This window comes from Arvicola amphibius, chromosome 4, assembly GCF_903992535.2.
Source record: "Arvicola amphibius chromosome 4, mArvAmp1.2, whole genome shotgun sequence".
Classification (NCBI taxonomy): domain Eukaryota; kingdom Metazoa; phylum Chordata; class Mammalia; order Rodentia; family Cricetidae; genus Arvicola; species Arvicola amphibius.
The window spans coordinates 125,521,717-125,537,725 of NC_052050.1; positions in this window are offsets into that span (position 1 = coordinate 125,521,717).

The window sequence follows — 16,009 nt, forward strand, 5'->3', positions numbered from 1 at the left end:
CTTACATACACATACATATATATTAATACAGACATATACTCATACACAGAGACACATGCATGCATACACACATATAACCACATATTATCACATGTACACATGCATAAATACCTGCACACCCCACATATATATGTACACTACACGTACACATGAATATATAATTAAATACATTTGTATCAAACACATATATAGAGAGATACATATCTAGCCATGCACATATATACACTTGTACCCAAATATATACACACATGCACACACAAAACAGGATTACTTGACAATTTTCAGACAAATACTTAGAATAAAGATACTATGTGGTCCACCTCATTCATACTAAGATTATTTGCTTTGTACAAGAATTTGTGGTCCTGTATAGCCAATAGCTATTGTCACTAGGTCTTGTCGGAACAGAGACTATATGTTTCTGGAAGAAAAAGCCTGGAATACATAACTGAGATAGGCAAGGGTATTTGTAATGGGAATATAAACCTTTAAATAAATAATTGTCCTTTCTTAGCATATTTAAAAAACCATATGTATAAAAAACCAAACTGGAGAAATTTATACTCAATGAAATTGTGACATTCACTCATCTAAAAAGCTTTGCTCATTCAAATCAGAGAGATTAATCACTGAAAGGAGATAAAAAAAATTTCCCTGAAAGAGAAGGGAAATAATTTAGCAGTAAATCATAGAGCAGGGCCAACATGAATCACAGAAAAAGGTACCAACTCTTATGATTTAGGTGACATATAAAAAATAGCCCTTCGTGGATTGACAGTTATAGGTATAAATGATAAAATTATTCAGCAGTGGTGTGTTCTCTTCTTGCCATTTGTCATTTTGCATCTGATTACTTCTAAGAATTTAATTAAAGGGGCAACAGAGCCACGTAGACCGTTGGTGAGCCCAACAATCAGATACCTTTCCAAACCTTTTTAAAGAAAAATGGATGACTCATCCCGTCCTTTCATTTTTGTGCAGGTGATGCATTTTTGGAATTGCTGCAAAAATGAAAAGTCAACCAAACCCACAAATAAACAAAACAGCAAACAATAAGAATCAAAGGTAAAGTCTATTAGTAGGAAAGAATATCTCAATTTAGACACACACTGAGAGACTGTGAGTAGAACAGCTGCTAAACTGCTCTGTGCAAAGCTGCTAAACAAGTTTTATTTTTGAACTAAAATCAAAAGTCATTGTAGTTTTTCTCTCTGACTTCCTAACTGAATAGACTGTTGTAAGCCTCCATAGATTTGGGCAGTGTATGCACTCCTGTGTGCTTGTGTGTGTGTGTGCATGTGTATATGTGCGTACATTCATATATGTATGTAGCCGTGTATGTGCATTTGTTTATGTCTATGTTTGTATGTGTGTGAATGCATGTGTGTGTTTGTGTTCAGACCCACGGAGACCTTACACTTCATAGCTGTCTTCTCACTAGAATAACTATAAATCAAAAGCTGGTGTTAAATAGATAAGGTGAATCATGTCTTATAGGACTAAGAAACAGTGTTATACTTTGCATGAATCACACTTTAAGCTGCCTATAAAAGGGAGGCTTTGTTTCACGTTCTGTATATTGCAGTGATAAGTAGGTTTTATACAAATACTCCCTGTAATAAAATTGTCACCATTGAATTTTTTATGCAAAGGCTCAACTACCACCATGACCATTAGACAATGTACTCAACCAATACGTTCTTAAAAATACACCTGTGCATGTATTCTTATTTGCAATTAAGAGCAGTTAATACTACAAAACCAATTCACTGTCACTTTAAAGTCGCTCCCAAATAACTCCAGTGTGCTAAGTGACTAAATTAGGGCTTTTCTGTGTTTCTCCCCCATCTCCCAGAGCAGAAATTAAATCAGTTTTAATTTATTTTATTTGCTAACACTGTGGATATAATTATTGCTGCCAAGTCTTTTTAATTGTTTTCAACTAGGTGCTCACCCTTAAGTTGCAATAGATGTCGAAATCCACATTGTCAGAATTCCCCAGTAGATTCTGACAAAGTATCATAAATCCAGGTATTTAGGTTTATTGAATTTTGAAATGAGGTGATTAGTTGGCGCATGGATGAATGAATTGATGCAAAGCAAAATGAATTTTATGATTTACTCCGGTTTACAGGCTCCCTAGGAACCATTAGGTGTGAATTGTAAGATGTATTAAGAGTAAGATACCACATTTATAATCAACTTGGCAAATTTTGCTCGAGTAAAGATATTGAAGCATTCTGCAGAGGAGTCACTGCCGAATAGGTGCTTGGCATCCGCAATTAATTTTCCCTGTGTTGTCTTAGCCTCTCTCATGAGTCTGATAGGCTGATGTGTACCCTGTCAGGGTTTTGAGATCAATGCGCAACGCTGCTTGTTTTGTGCTTAGGGCTTTAGGCTGTAGTCTAATGGTCACGGTAATTACCGGTTTGACATTTTATTTTTTAATTATTTTTTTACAGGGAGTATTTGTATAAAACCTACTTATCACTGCAATATACAGATCATGAAACAAAACCTCCCCTTTATAGGCAGCTTAAAGTGTGATACATATAACTAAGCATTTTACTTTACAAGATCCTCTCAGATATCTGTCCCCTGTTGGAGTTTGTAAGTATATGGATTTTACTCATTGATCCTCTTATATACAACCCATGTAGTTTACGTGACCTGCCACTAATCGTACCCACAGACAGCATCTAATACAGACATAAAATATTAAACCATCCGTCTTAGCTAAGCTTTCTATTGTTGGGATAAAATACAATTACCAATGCAACTCGGGAAGGAAAGGGTTCATTTCACTTAAACTTCCACATGATGGTCCATTGTTGAAGGAAGTGAGAGTGGGAAGTCAAGGAGTGAGCCTAGAGGAAGGAACTGATACAGAGGCCATGGAGGAACACTACATGCTGGCTTCTTCCCCGTAGCTTGCTCAGTCTACTTTCTTATATACCCTATATCACTTGCCCAGTGGTGCGAATGAGCCCTCCTACATCAGCCATTAATCAAGATATGGCTGGGGTTGTGTCAAGTACACCATCCTATCAGAGACACAGAAGTGATGATGCTGTTGCCATAGACACCGGCAAGGGCAGGGCTAAGTTCTAGAGGAGGACCTGGGGGTGCAATGGATTCTGGACAGCTGGGAATCTCCTCTGAGGCTCAAGAGAGAAGAACCAGAGGAATAGCGGGGAAGTTTGTGCAACCTTGTTCCAGCCCCAACCATGCAGGGTTGATGTACACACACACACACACACACACACACACACACACACACACTCCTCAGATTTTTAATCACTAATACTGGGTGGTCATACACTTCCTTTATAAGTATTTTAACATAATTGGATTTGCAAAAACCATGTGCTCCGTTTAAGAGTGAAATGGTAAAGTCTAAGAACACCATTACAGATATAAAAGGATGGATAGCCTAAAACCCCCTAATACCCAGTTCACAGTGACTTATCTTTCAGAGTTCAGAAGCCTTCAGAGGTGACCTGTCAGGTTTATTTGTGTCTAATCAGAGCAATCCCCCATGAGTTCCCTTTTTGCATGCTAATTACTACTGGCAATTTATTCCTCAGACCCCCAAGGGGATGGCCCCCGAGTGCCTCCTGTGTTCTCAGCCCGCCTAACTTAAACATGGAGCATGCCAGGAAGCCTGAGGTTAAGTGGTCTATTGATTTTGAAGATCAGGTGGAGACATGAAATATTTTTTTCCTCCTAGAGATAGAAAAAGAACCTCAGGACCCTAGGTTTCTAGGTTCCGGAGACGTGGAGCTTGGGACATTGAGTGGAGTTCTGCAGTAGGCGTTCAGCCCGAATTGCACTGCAATCTGAAACAGCGTCATTACTGCCTCATGCAATAACAGTGTGTGCGCTTCTGGAAACCGTACCTTTAGGCAGAAGGCTGTGGGGAGTTTTCTTGTTTCTACATGGAGCAGAGAAAACAAGAATTGCCATCAGTGTAATGGGCATCACCAGAGATTTGATTGGAAGAGACAGTGCTATGCATCCTTCTGTAGTCTGCTTTTGGCATGCGACAGCACTAAGTGATCAGACTGGTTAATGACAGAAAGTCTGTGTTGAGATAAGCATCTTAACCCTCCTGGACTTTTACACAATTTGCCAGGAATATGTGTGTGTGTGTGTGTGTGTGTGTGTGTGTGTGATTATATGTATATATACACACAGCCCCTATTTCAAGTGGTTAATAGGCTATTCCACGGGATTATCCTACTGCGTCAAAAGCGCCAGTAACTTCTACCCATTTCGTGGCAAGGCTTCAGCAAGAGCAGTGGTGCTTGTTAGGGGACCGTTTTTCTTGTTTTGGCAAAGACCTGGAGTAAGTTAGTTTCTGACCTATGTACAACACAGAGCCTACATCAGAATAGCCTGGGATTTGCCTCCTGGTTTTCTTTCTCAAACTATCACCAGCAAATGTGACATCAATCTATAAATGTTTAAAACTGCAACTCGGATCCATGACTGCACGACACTAACTTGCAGCCACTCCTCTTCCAGCTCTAAGGGCCCAGGGGCAAAGGGGACTTAATCCTCATCTTAAGGAGTTATCAAGCTGGCTGGCGTCAGGCACAAGACAATAAGTAACTGAGATACCTTTAAAGTTGATGTAGCTGGTGGACTTAGAGTCACATAGCAACCGTCGCCCACATGACTTGGCCACGCAGTGGAAAGGGCCACAGAACAAACGTGGATTTGCTTTTATACCAATTCATTTGTTCAAACCGACCCCCTCCCTTTCGGGTTCTTTTATCTCTTTAGGACAGGAAACACCAACAGCAGCATGTTCCTCCCTGGCTGTTCTGTGATTGATTTAAGACTCTGCCATCCTAGAAGAAAGGGAGCCATCCCTTCACTTTCCTAGTATTCTAATTGCCTCTCTGTCACCTTCACTTCAAAGTCAGATGCCTTCAAAGGTGGTATTTACTCTTCTGTACCCTGCCACTCAACCTACAATTAAGGTCTTGATGGATTAATTTCATTTGAATTCTGCGGGAGGCTCTCTGCTCACTTCAGAGGGCGTGGAAACGGCAAAGCTGGTTAAATGGTTGGTTCTTAGACAGGTTCGGAGTTGTTCTCCACATCTGAGGAAAGGTGATTTGCCTCTTCAGTCCTTCTGGCAATACGGTGTTTATGCACTTAACTCTCGGGATAACTAATCTGGGGAAAATATATGGCTCGGTTGGCTTCCGTGTCCCTGAACCACTAACACGCTGTCTGCTCACCCAGAATTTACATGAAGACAATTCAGCCAACATACCCCACTATTAGGAAAGAAACATGCCAGAGGGGTGAAGTGTGAACATTTCAGAACTATCTAGCCCTAGACAGACTACATGTAGCTTTCTGGTGTATTTTTATTGCATGCTACAATTTTAAACAAAGTATTGTTGAATGAAGCAGCCTGGCCGCCGGCTAGCTTTACACCCGAAATAATTACACGGAAACTGTATTCTTTTAAAACACTGCCTGGCCCATAGTTTTAGCCTCTTATTGGTTAATTCTCACATCTTCCTTTAATCCATATTTAGTAATCCGTGTAGCACCACGAGGTGTGGCTTACCAGGAGAGATCTTAACCTGCGTCCATCTCAGAGAGGAGAATCATGGTGACTCACTATGGCGACTGCCTGAAGCGTCTCCCCAACTCTACTTCCTTGTTCCCACAATTCTGTTCTGTCTACTCCGCCTACCTAATTTTCTGTCTCTTAAAGGGCCAAGGCAGTTTTCTTTATTAATTAACCAATGAAAGTAATATAGACAGATAACTCTCCTCCATCAAAGTATTTCTAATATTTGAGAATTCCATAGGTAAACAAGCAAAATCATGCATGACTATTAGTTAGATTCCTCGACATTTTTTTTTTTCTTTCTGGCACGTCCTCTCCCACTCCTGACCATATGCTGAGGATAAATAATGTCGCCCTCAGAACTGTGAAGGGTTTGGATCTTCCTTGCGATATTTGCTTATTCATGTCTTCTCTGGGGCAGGAGATAATTATTTTGGCTTGAAAACTTTCCAGCTTCTGAGCCGGAACACACAAAGGTCATTTTATGCTAACAAAGTACTTCATTATAAAACGTGCATAAGTTTGCAGATTTTTTTTTCCTGAAGACTCCTAATCTAATAAATAATGAGAATTTTAGCCCTAACCAATTGTCACCTTGATCACAAGAATGGAATGTACATGAGGAAAGTAGTCATATTGATTATATAGTTTTAGTGAGTAGGGGCTTTCTGGGAATAAAGCCCTTGATTATGGTTGATGTTAGTATTGCATTTTCTTATTGGTTTTGTTTGTTTATTTGTTTGTTCATTGTGTGTTTTGTCTTGTTTCATCTTTTGATGGACTTTCGTTATATAGCCCAGGCTGGCCTAAAACAGACCTTGCTTCAGCCTCTCCAGTGTGAGGTTATAGGCATGCGCCCAACAAACAGCTACGTTTCTTTTTCCCCTTAATATACAGAGTGAAAACACTGTCATGTGAATGCACTTCTGCTCACAATAATGCAACGCAAAAGCCGGCATCAGCGCATCCTCTGAAGCTGGACATGTGCTTCACATCAACCCAAAAAGGCAACTATTAACTGTGGAGGACTTATTTCTCCGGTCTCACCAAGAATTAAGAGAATGAGACATTGTAGTGACAGAATGGTAGGCTGGTATAGTAGAAGCCTGTGCTGATAAAGGAGGTCATCTTTGAGCACAGAGGAGGCAGCTCTGTTCTCCACTGCGGCCTCCTCGCTTTCCTCTCCGTCATCAATACTCCCTTTATTATCCGACATTTCTCTACCCATGTACTGCACAAAGGAGAAACTGTCTCCAGATGGCCACAGTAATATGCTGGGCGCATGAAAAATGCATAAGGAATGCCCCCTAATCTTGTCAATAAACATATTAACGTGAAACATTTTGTCCACTCTAATAGCACCGTAGATTTATGTGCATGCGATTGTGTATCACAGTAGCTCACGGGACACTTTTATTCGGTGCTTTCCTGTGTTGCTAATAAATCCTCAGTTCAGTAGCATTTTCAAGTCATGGACCAAGGTTTGATTTATTTCTACATTGCTGGTGCCTAGTACAGGGCCTGGCTCATACTACTGTACATATGTCACCAGTGGATAATCAAACTGAAATGTTGTGAGTTTTATTATATGGATGACAAGACCAAGATTCAAGAATTTGAAACACAGTGTGGGAGCTGAGTCATGGCATTGTTGGGGCAGAGACTGAACTCAGCACTTTTTGGGGGGAGGAGGCGGGGGTCAAGACAGAGTTTCTCAGTAGCTATGGAGCCAGTCCTGAAACACACTCAGGCTGGCCCTGAACTCACAAAGAAGGGCCTGCTTCTGCCTTCCAAGTGCTGGAGTTTAAGGCTTGTGCCACTACTGCCCGGCCGAACTCAGCACTCTTGACACAGGTTTTCTTGCGTTTGTGTTTTGTATTTCAACACTAACCTCACACAAGAGAGCTGTGGGGAGTGGAGAGTGTCAGCCTGTGTGAAGTATGCTCAGCAGGTTAGGGGTGAAGGGACAGCACCTCTCACAGAGGAGAGGAAAGAATAAGAGCTCTATTAAACCAGCTCATCATTATTTCAAGTGTTGCTCTAAACTCGGGCCAATCATTTCCTCCCTTCCTGGTTCACGTCTCTGCCTCTGTCATTCCCGCAGTTCAGGAAAAGAACTGGGTTGCTGGTGGTTATCATTCAGATTCAGATACTACGGAACCTTGACATTCAGAACCAGAACCTCAAGGTTCATCAAACAATAAACACTCTTCCTATGCTGGAGACAGGCTTGGTTTTGTCCCAGATTTAACTGATACAATCTTTTAGACACCATTCAGTGCAGACGGGTGAGGTTTGGAGAGCCGGTTACAGGGTCTCCCGGCAATGCATAGACAACATAGTGAAGATTAGCCTTTTCCTTAAACGTTACAGGAGGACGTACCAAGTACATCAGTTCCAACTTTTCTTCTATTCCCATGCTTCTTAGTTATAGTACAGACCCCCCCCCATCATTTGTGTTAATATTATGTGAAGTGAGCAGAATAGTCTCATTTGCCAGCAGATTGTGTTAATTTCTAAGAGCAACGAATAAGCAATTAGCTCAGACTGAATGCCTACTCTCGGCAAAGTATTCAGGGACATTTTCTGAGCCTATTTGTAAAAACAATAAAGTAAGAGGGGGCAGAGTAGCTCATGCCAACACTCAGCAGGCAAGGAAGAAGGATTATTACAAATCTGGGGCAAGCCAGAACAACGAAGCAAGACCCTGTATCAGTGCAAACAAAATGGGCACTTGTTTTCTATTGTCTAGCAAATTCCTCCAGATCGCTACACTCCATCCTGGAGAGAAGCCGTTTAAGGCTCAAATAGAAAACAACTCATAAGCCTTATGAAGCCCATGAAACCAAGGAGAATCTAGTCACTAGATGGGCTAGAACTCTTTTTCCACATGCCTGTATAAGCAGGAAGGACGGTGGGGAGGAACTCTCAGAGAACCAAGCTTCCTCGAAGAGATACTTCAATGATCTCTCAAGCTACTTGCAAGCCAGCTATGAGCTTTCACCCTAGGCTGCCCTTGTGCATGCTGCGGTGGGATTTCAGTAAGGTAGCTGATGACTTTTTTTTGTCTAAATAAATTAAATGTATAGAAACAAAAGAAAGCTCTTAAGATAGAAACTACCACCATTTATTCTGTGAAAAAAAGCCTGACATTTCAGACACATAGGGAGCACCCAACCATAATCAACCAAGGATTGCCGCACATGGTTTTCAAGAATTCTTGACGTTCTCCATTGCCTGTTCCAGGTCTTAAAGATATTTCTAGTGATGTATTTTAAGGCCAAGAAACTTTTCCCTACATAATTTCCCCATAAGCTATACATTAGAAACTTTATTTTGGAAATATCACTCTGGCACACTTCAAATACAGAAATACACTCCAGAATGGCAGCTCTCTCTTCTTCTTCAACGATCTTAGAGCCTTAATAAAACTCCATGTTTTCCATGCTGGAAGGCCGTATAAAATAGCAAGGAAAATCCAGCCCTGAGATGGAATGTTGTAGGCCAAGCTTCTGTTCTCTGTTCTGCCAAAAACTCGCAGTAAGTTCTTGGCACGTCACCTCCCTTCCTTGTGCCTTAATTTCCACCCCCTCCTATTCAACATGATGAGGAAAGAGCCCTCCCTTTCTCGATGTTATTTAAAATTTCACGGTCATAAGAATGGTTTTCAGTAATTCACAGAGTGCACTAATGTATTTTGCTTTGAAAACTAAAACCACCAAAGACAATAAAGTTGCATCTTCTCAGATAGAACTCATCAGTTTACACAGTAACAGAATCAAGTTTAAAAAAAAAAAAGAAGGAAATGACTTTTATTTGTTTTAGCATTTTTGTTTAGTTTTGTTTTAGAAACAGATTTTAGTGGAATCTGTTTTGCTGGAGACCGTATTGAAGAAATAAATTTGACTTTAAGTAGGAGAACAAAATGAACATTCTTAAGATGAAGTTTATGGCATGCTAGAGGCTAAATCAAGCGTGGTAGTAGATTCACCCCAGTGACTGTGCTGTTCTTCCATCAAGACTTGGCTTCTCGACAACAGAAGTGAGCCTTAGCACTGCTATAGATGGGCTGGGGCTGTATAGATCTCTGGTAGAGAATGCCTCCCACGTCTGAGACTGTGAGTCCCATCACCAGCATAACAACAAAAACACTAGAATCAGAAAACATTACCTATATGGGTCTGATGCACCATTTGTGGAGACTAGTTCACTGAAGACTTTATCACTGTTGAAAATACAGCTCTCTTTATATTTGGAAGGGTTTTTAGGGCAGCCCCTCCCTTAATCTATTCTGAGGTCTTCTTCTAAAGATTCAGTGATTTGAAGGGATCTGAGATACATTTCAAATCATCTAGACATGATTTTGCTTCCTTTCATAATAAACTGAATCTTTATAGGAATTATCTTAATTTGAATAACTGCAGAAAGAATATTGATATGCCCTATACAACAACTGGTACCCACTGCTTCAATCTCTACCGTTAATGATTGGTTGCTTAACAAATAGGGGGACTTAGATTCAGATGAGGATTAATAAGTCCTTGGAAATCCTCATACTTTTCTCTGCGCAAAAGAAAGAGAAACAAAGATCATTGGTAAATGAATGTCCTCTAATGCTAGTGAGCGGTAGGTCTATTTGTTGTGCGTGGTGGCTTTAGTGTTCCTGGAGAAATCTCCCCTGACTTGGAGGAAACACTCCTGAGGCACTGGCAAGTGAGCCACTGCTGAGACTGTCTCACCATTCATATTCAGAACCAGCAAGGGTTTCCAATAGCGTCGACATTGACCGCATGAAACAATGTCTCTAGATTGTGCCGTTCGCATGTGGGGAAATAAAATGCTTGTGAAAATTGCCTCTTTGAAGCGAATGTCAGCATTTCTAAGTTTGATTCTTATTTTTATTTCAGAGCCATTCTTTTTCCTGAGAGAAAGCACATGTGCACGCACGCACACACACACACACACACACACACACACACACACACACACATTCTGCCTTTGAAAATGTCCTTATCTCTTCAATTCAATCAAGTTAAAAAGAATCAATTGCTTCCAGATGAATTTTCAAGAAGTGTTAAATACTGATTCCTAAAGTATCAGTATGCTAAGCATTGTGGGACAAAGGGATTGGGTGGACATATTTTAGCATACAGTCTTACTAAGCATGAACTTGGGCTTTGGCAGCCCCGCCAAGCCCCCACTCCCACCTCCTCACCCCAGCCATTCACTGGTTTTATCTTGTTTGACTTGGCAGTCTACACTGAGAACCTGAGGAAAAGCCTAGAAATCTTGACGAAATCTGTAACCACTTTCAAATTGTCCTCTGTCCTTCCCTACTGACATTTATGTACTTTAAAAACAATATCATTTTTTTGTCCCTGTATGTGACTTTATGAACTATGTCTCCCTGTGCCTACCAGGGGATGATACAGTGTAGTCATGTCTGAGATGTAGCCCCATGGAAACAGGGGAAAGCAAAATTTTTGGTAGAACGAGACATAAAGTGCAGTGCAGGGATTTGCCCCAAGTGTCTGGATAAACTCCAGCTTCGACTGTTCACGTGTTTTGAATATGGAGCGTGATGTCAAATTGTCGGCGCCTCCACTGTCACACGTTCCAGTGGAAGGCTCGTGATCTTTTGTTTTTAATTCACCCTTTAGGACTGAGGTGCAAACAGTATTAATCTGTTCAGATGGCTTCTCGGGGTTCATTAGTGGAGGCAGGGTCCCCAACTCATCTTGGAGCACTTGTTACAGCTAATCTCCAGGCACTGGGCATTCTGGTTGATCTTGTTAAAGGTAAGGGAGGTCAAACTTGGGTTCAACGGCGCCACTCTCTCACCCAGGAGACTGGCAAAGACAAAGTGATCAGCGTGTGTCACTTCCCATTAATCACAACACTTTCCTTTTCATGAAATACCAGCAGATAATTGCTCCTAAATGCAATTCGTAACACTCCGGTGCAGTGGTTGAAGAAGCAGAAACAGACAGACAGATAAGAACATTGTTTTGCTTGCAGGCAGCAAGGGCTTGCTATTCAGAGGCACATCATGCATAAACATTGATTTAGCCATGAGCCGACACTTATAAAGCTTTTGCTGTTTCCAGAAAGCCCTATGGTCAGGCTAAGCAATAGCCAAGGGCAAGCGCTTTTACCTGCATGGCAAGGTTACATTCTATTTAAATTGCCTGGTCTCAAATAAATCAGCTCCCCTAACATTCGGCCACTACAGACTTGCCATAGGTGGGAACTAAGCACACTAAATGAAATGTTTGCTTTATCGCCAAAGACTCCTGGAGGGCAGCTTGTTGATTTTGAATAAATATTTCATTAAGTCCAAGCTGCTGCACGTAATTTGGAAGCGAAGGGTTCATTTAAATCAATGGAGGTGTCCAGCTTTCCTTAATAAATTGGCACATTTGTGCACAGCGAAGAAAATATTCCCTTTCCTCTCGAAGCCGTCCTAATTTCTAAACCCCTCCAAAATGATCATTCTTCTAAAGTTGTAGGCAGGGGATGACAGTTTTTCTCCACAGTGCTGTGTAATCCCATGGCTAGCCTGTTCTCCGGCTCGACGTTAGTGTAGGATCTATTACCATGCAGTAGCTGGGTTCTTTACCATCTAATGGATCCGTAGCTCTAGGAACAAAGCACAAATCTGTATTGAACAGAGCTAACCCCACAGCCATGCACACATTTCACGGTACAGTACAAAGCAGGTCAGGAACCCAGCACTTTTCTCGCCATGCTTTGGGATTATGAAGTCAACACAAAGTTAAGATGGCGAACGGGAGGAAGCTTCTGAAGAGCAGAGCAGAATTGGACCCTGTTTTTGGCCTCGGCTTCCTCTCTGTCATTCATTCAGTTTCTCCCATTAGAGTCACTAAAAGTTGGAATCAGTTCAAATGTGTGTGCCTGCCCTGTTGTTATTAAGGTTCATAAATCAAACAGGTGCCTTCAGCACTAACAGAATGCACGAACCGATGAGGACTTCTGGGGGTCATAAGGCTGAAAATATTTTCTTTTCCCTTAAAAAGTACAAAAGACAAAGTTTTGAAGCCTATTCCTGGTTTACCCATTGGGTAATATGCTCATTCAACAAAACAGCAGAGCTTGTTACGGACGTATTTTGTCAATATATAAAGAGTAACATGATCTGATTTACTTGTGAATTACGTGGATTTATTTGCGAATGTAATTGGGTTTACCACATAAAATTGATTTTGTCGATAGCTCATTGAGCCTAAGAGTTTTCACAGAGAGCTTCCATTTAAAATTTTAACCAACAATGATAAGTAATCTAACGCAAAAGATCTCACACGGTCAAGATGAGCGACAGGATTCACCTTAGCTATGCAAGTTCTGTGGAGCTCGGATTTCATCACGTGTTCACTGTACATTGCTGTAACTTCTGCAATTGCTACCCTTTGTCATGTTCAATCTAATGCTTTTAGAGCATTTAGCATCAAATGAAACTAACACTGCATGATTATAAGTAGGAATCATTGCTAACTAGCATAAAAGGCATATTAACTGCAGCCTACAGACTGGCCCCTTTGAACTTATTTAACCAGTGTGACTGCACGCGCTGAAGAGCGTCATCATCTTGTTTTTTTTCCCCCAAAGGGAAAAGTGCAGAGAGAGTGAGTATGTGATAAGAATCACCCAGAAAGCATTGAAGCTGCACACATGCCAAAGTAAAAGAGCAGTCTGTGCCCTCTGCCACTGAAGGACACCTCCCACACCTTCCAAGTTGACATGCCACATCTGAAGCAGGTTCCTCTTCACTTTTGTGATGGTAGTCATACACATCTTAGGAATATCCTCATCCTTTTTAGTGGACTGAACACATCTCCTGTTAGAGACCTTCTGTTCTCTGCTAAGTGCTTGGGGATTTGAATAACTTACCCTGAGGCTTTCTTCCCTCCAGATTAAATGTTATTTATAACATGCACAAAGTAAGATGACGGAGATTTAATATGAACAAATGCAAACAGACTTAAGAGGAGAAATAGATAAGACAATAGCAGAATATTGAGTCCAGCCTTGTGTATAATATTGGTGCACTGAATTCTGGTCCCTGTTTCCAATGGTTGTTCTCCTTCTGTCTCAGAAACCCTATTAGGCGCTTTCTGTCTCCTGCTCTGGGAAGCAGAGCACACAGCCGCATCGCAGGGGCTCCTCTGAGGTTGCTTCCTGTTTCAAATAGCTGAGTTGGCGAACTTCTCGTTTCCTGAGTTGAGCAGGTGGAAGCAATGTCTGTCTGCCGAGCTAAGCTAATTTTCCTTTTCCTCTTGGCATCCAGGGCTTCTCTTCCTTCCTCTTTAATGGATGGAAGTTCTTTGGGGAGGCTTTTTTTTCCCTGCCTGTGTAAGTATACAGAAAAGCAGTGTAATGTTTTCTTCAACCTTATTAAATTGCATTTCACCCTTGAAAAATGACCCGGCGGTTCAGTGACTGCTTGGGTGTGAAATATGACAGCGTATAGGGATGTGACGAAGACCTTGCTTCACGCATACAGTCCAGAATTGGAATGACACATGGAGGCACAAAGTAGTGCCAGATTCGGCAGGAAGTGGGCGAATGGGGTCATCTGGCACCATAGGGACTTCAATTCAGCCACAAAGAAAACTGCAATTTCCATTCTTCTGCTTATTTATGAGGGTATAAAGTCGCCACTCCCACTCACACCATCTCCTTTTATCGCTTCCCTACCCACTCGCTAATCCAACCCAAGAAGAAAATCCCCAGTAAGCAAAGAGGAGGATCCCCTGGTTTTCAGGTTAGGACATTTAGAAAACGTCTTGAATATTAATTTTCATTTCATCCCTCACAAGAAATTGTCACTCTCTTCCTTCCCCAAATCCCTCAGTCATTCCTGCCGAGATAAGGTTTTTTGTTGTTGTTGTTGTTTTTTTTGGTTTTTTGAGACAGGGTTTCTCTGTAGCTTTGAAGCCTATCCTGGAACTAGCTCTTGTAGACCAGGCTGGTCTCGAACTCACAGAGATCCGCCTGCCTCTGCCTCCCGAGTGCTGGGATTAAAGGCGTGCGCCACCACCGCCCGGCTCCAAGATAAGTTTTGTTGTTGTTGCTGAGTTACAAAGGTTTATGTTGGCTTTCTGGTGAACATAAGAACAGACATAGAGGAGCTTAAATCATAATGCAGAGAACTATGGAAAGAAGTTTCCCATTTTGATAACGCTTGTTTTAAAATTTTCATTTCTCATAATATTGACTCTGAGTCTGGTCTGAGTTATTTCCCTGATGGGAGATGTGCTACATGCACAGACTCAACACGCATGACTTCCCCTGGTATAGGACTAGTTGGGGGACAGGTGGAGAATACTGATTGGAACAGTTAACCCGGATGTCTTAGTTAAGGTTAATATTATGGCTATAAACGATAATGACAAAAAGCAGCTTGGGAAGGAAAGGGTTTATTTGGCTTGCACCTGCTTCACAGTCCCTCACTGAGCGAAGTCGGGGTGGGAACTGAACGTTGCTACCAGTTTGCTTACCGTGACTCATTCAAGCTGCTTTCTTATACAACCCAGAATCACAGCTCCAGTGGGCCAGGTGCTCTCACTACAATTAGTAATCACGAATACGCACCAACTAGACTTGCCTACAGGTCAAACATAATGCTAAGATACACAGAAGAACTTCCCCACTTTGACAATTGTTTGAAAATTCTTTAAAAGGCAGCATATAACATTTGTAGTTTTCATAGTATTAAAGTTGGGGAATAGAATTATAGACAAATCCACAGACATATGAAATTATGGTATTAGAAGTCTATCCCATTAATAGGTCACACTACCTAGATTAGTATTCTTCTCCATTGAAATACATTATATATTAAAGTCATTTACACAATGGTATCCATATTCCTATTAAATGTGATAAACTAGTAGAGAACAAACCTGATGCAGGGTAAGAAGATTCTGGTCTCTCTAACACCTCTGCTAAAAGAGAACAAAGAAAAATTCCACTGCGTTCTCACGTATAGGGTTACCATAGAGAGTCCTGATATTCTAGGTCTTCAAACAGAGACAATTAAGTAAACTTAAGCTTCTTGATTAAGTTTACCTCATTTGGGGCCATCTCAAGTGTCAAACATGCTCATCATCCAGTCTTCCACAGTACCCATATTATCTAGCTAACAGTCCCTTTATGACGTCTAGTCTCAGGTGCCATCAGACTTAGTGATCAGTGAAGTAACTATCTTCTTTGTTTAAGGCATTTATGAGGAACTTCAGTGGGTTTAACTTCTTGGTTTCCATAGTGAGTGAGAATCGGATGGGAGTGCTAGATTGCAGTCCACAGCATCGTGTTCCCCAGGAGATATACTTGAAAATACTTGACAAGGAACCGAAGAAGCCGAAGATGTCTTTACGATTGGAGACTTCTTCA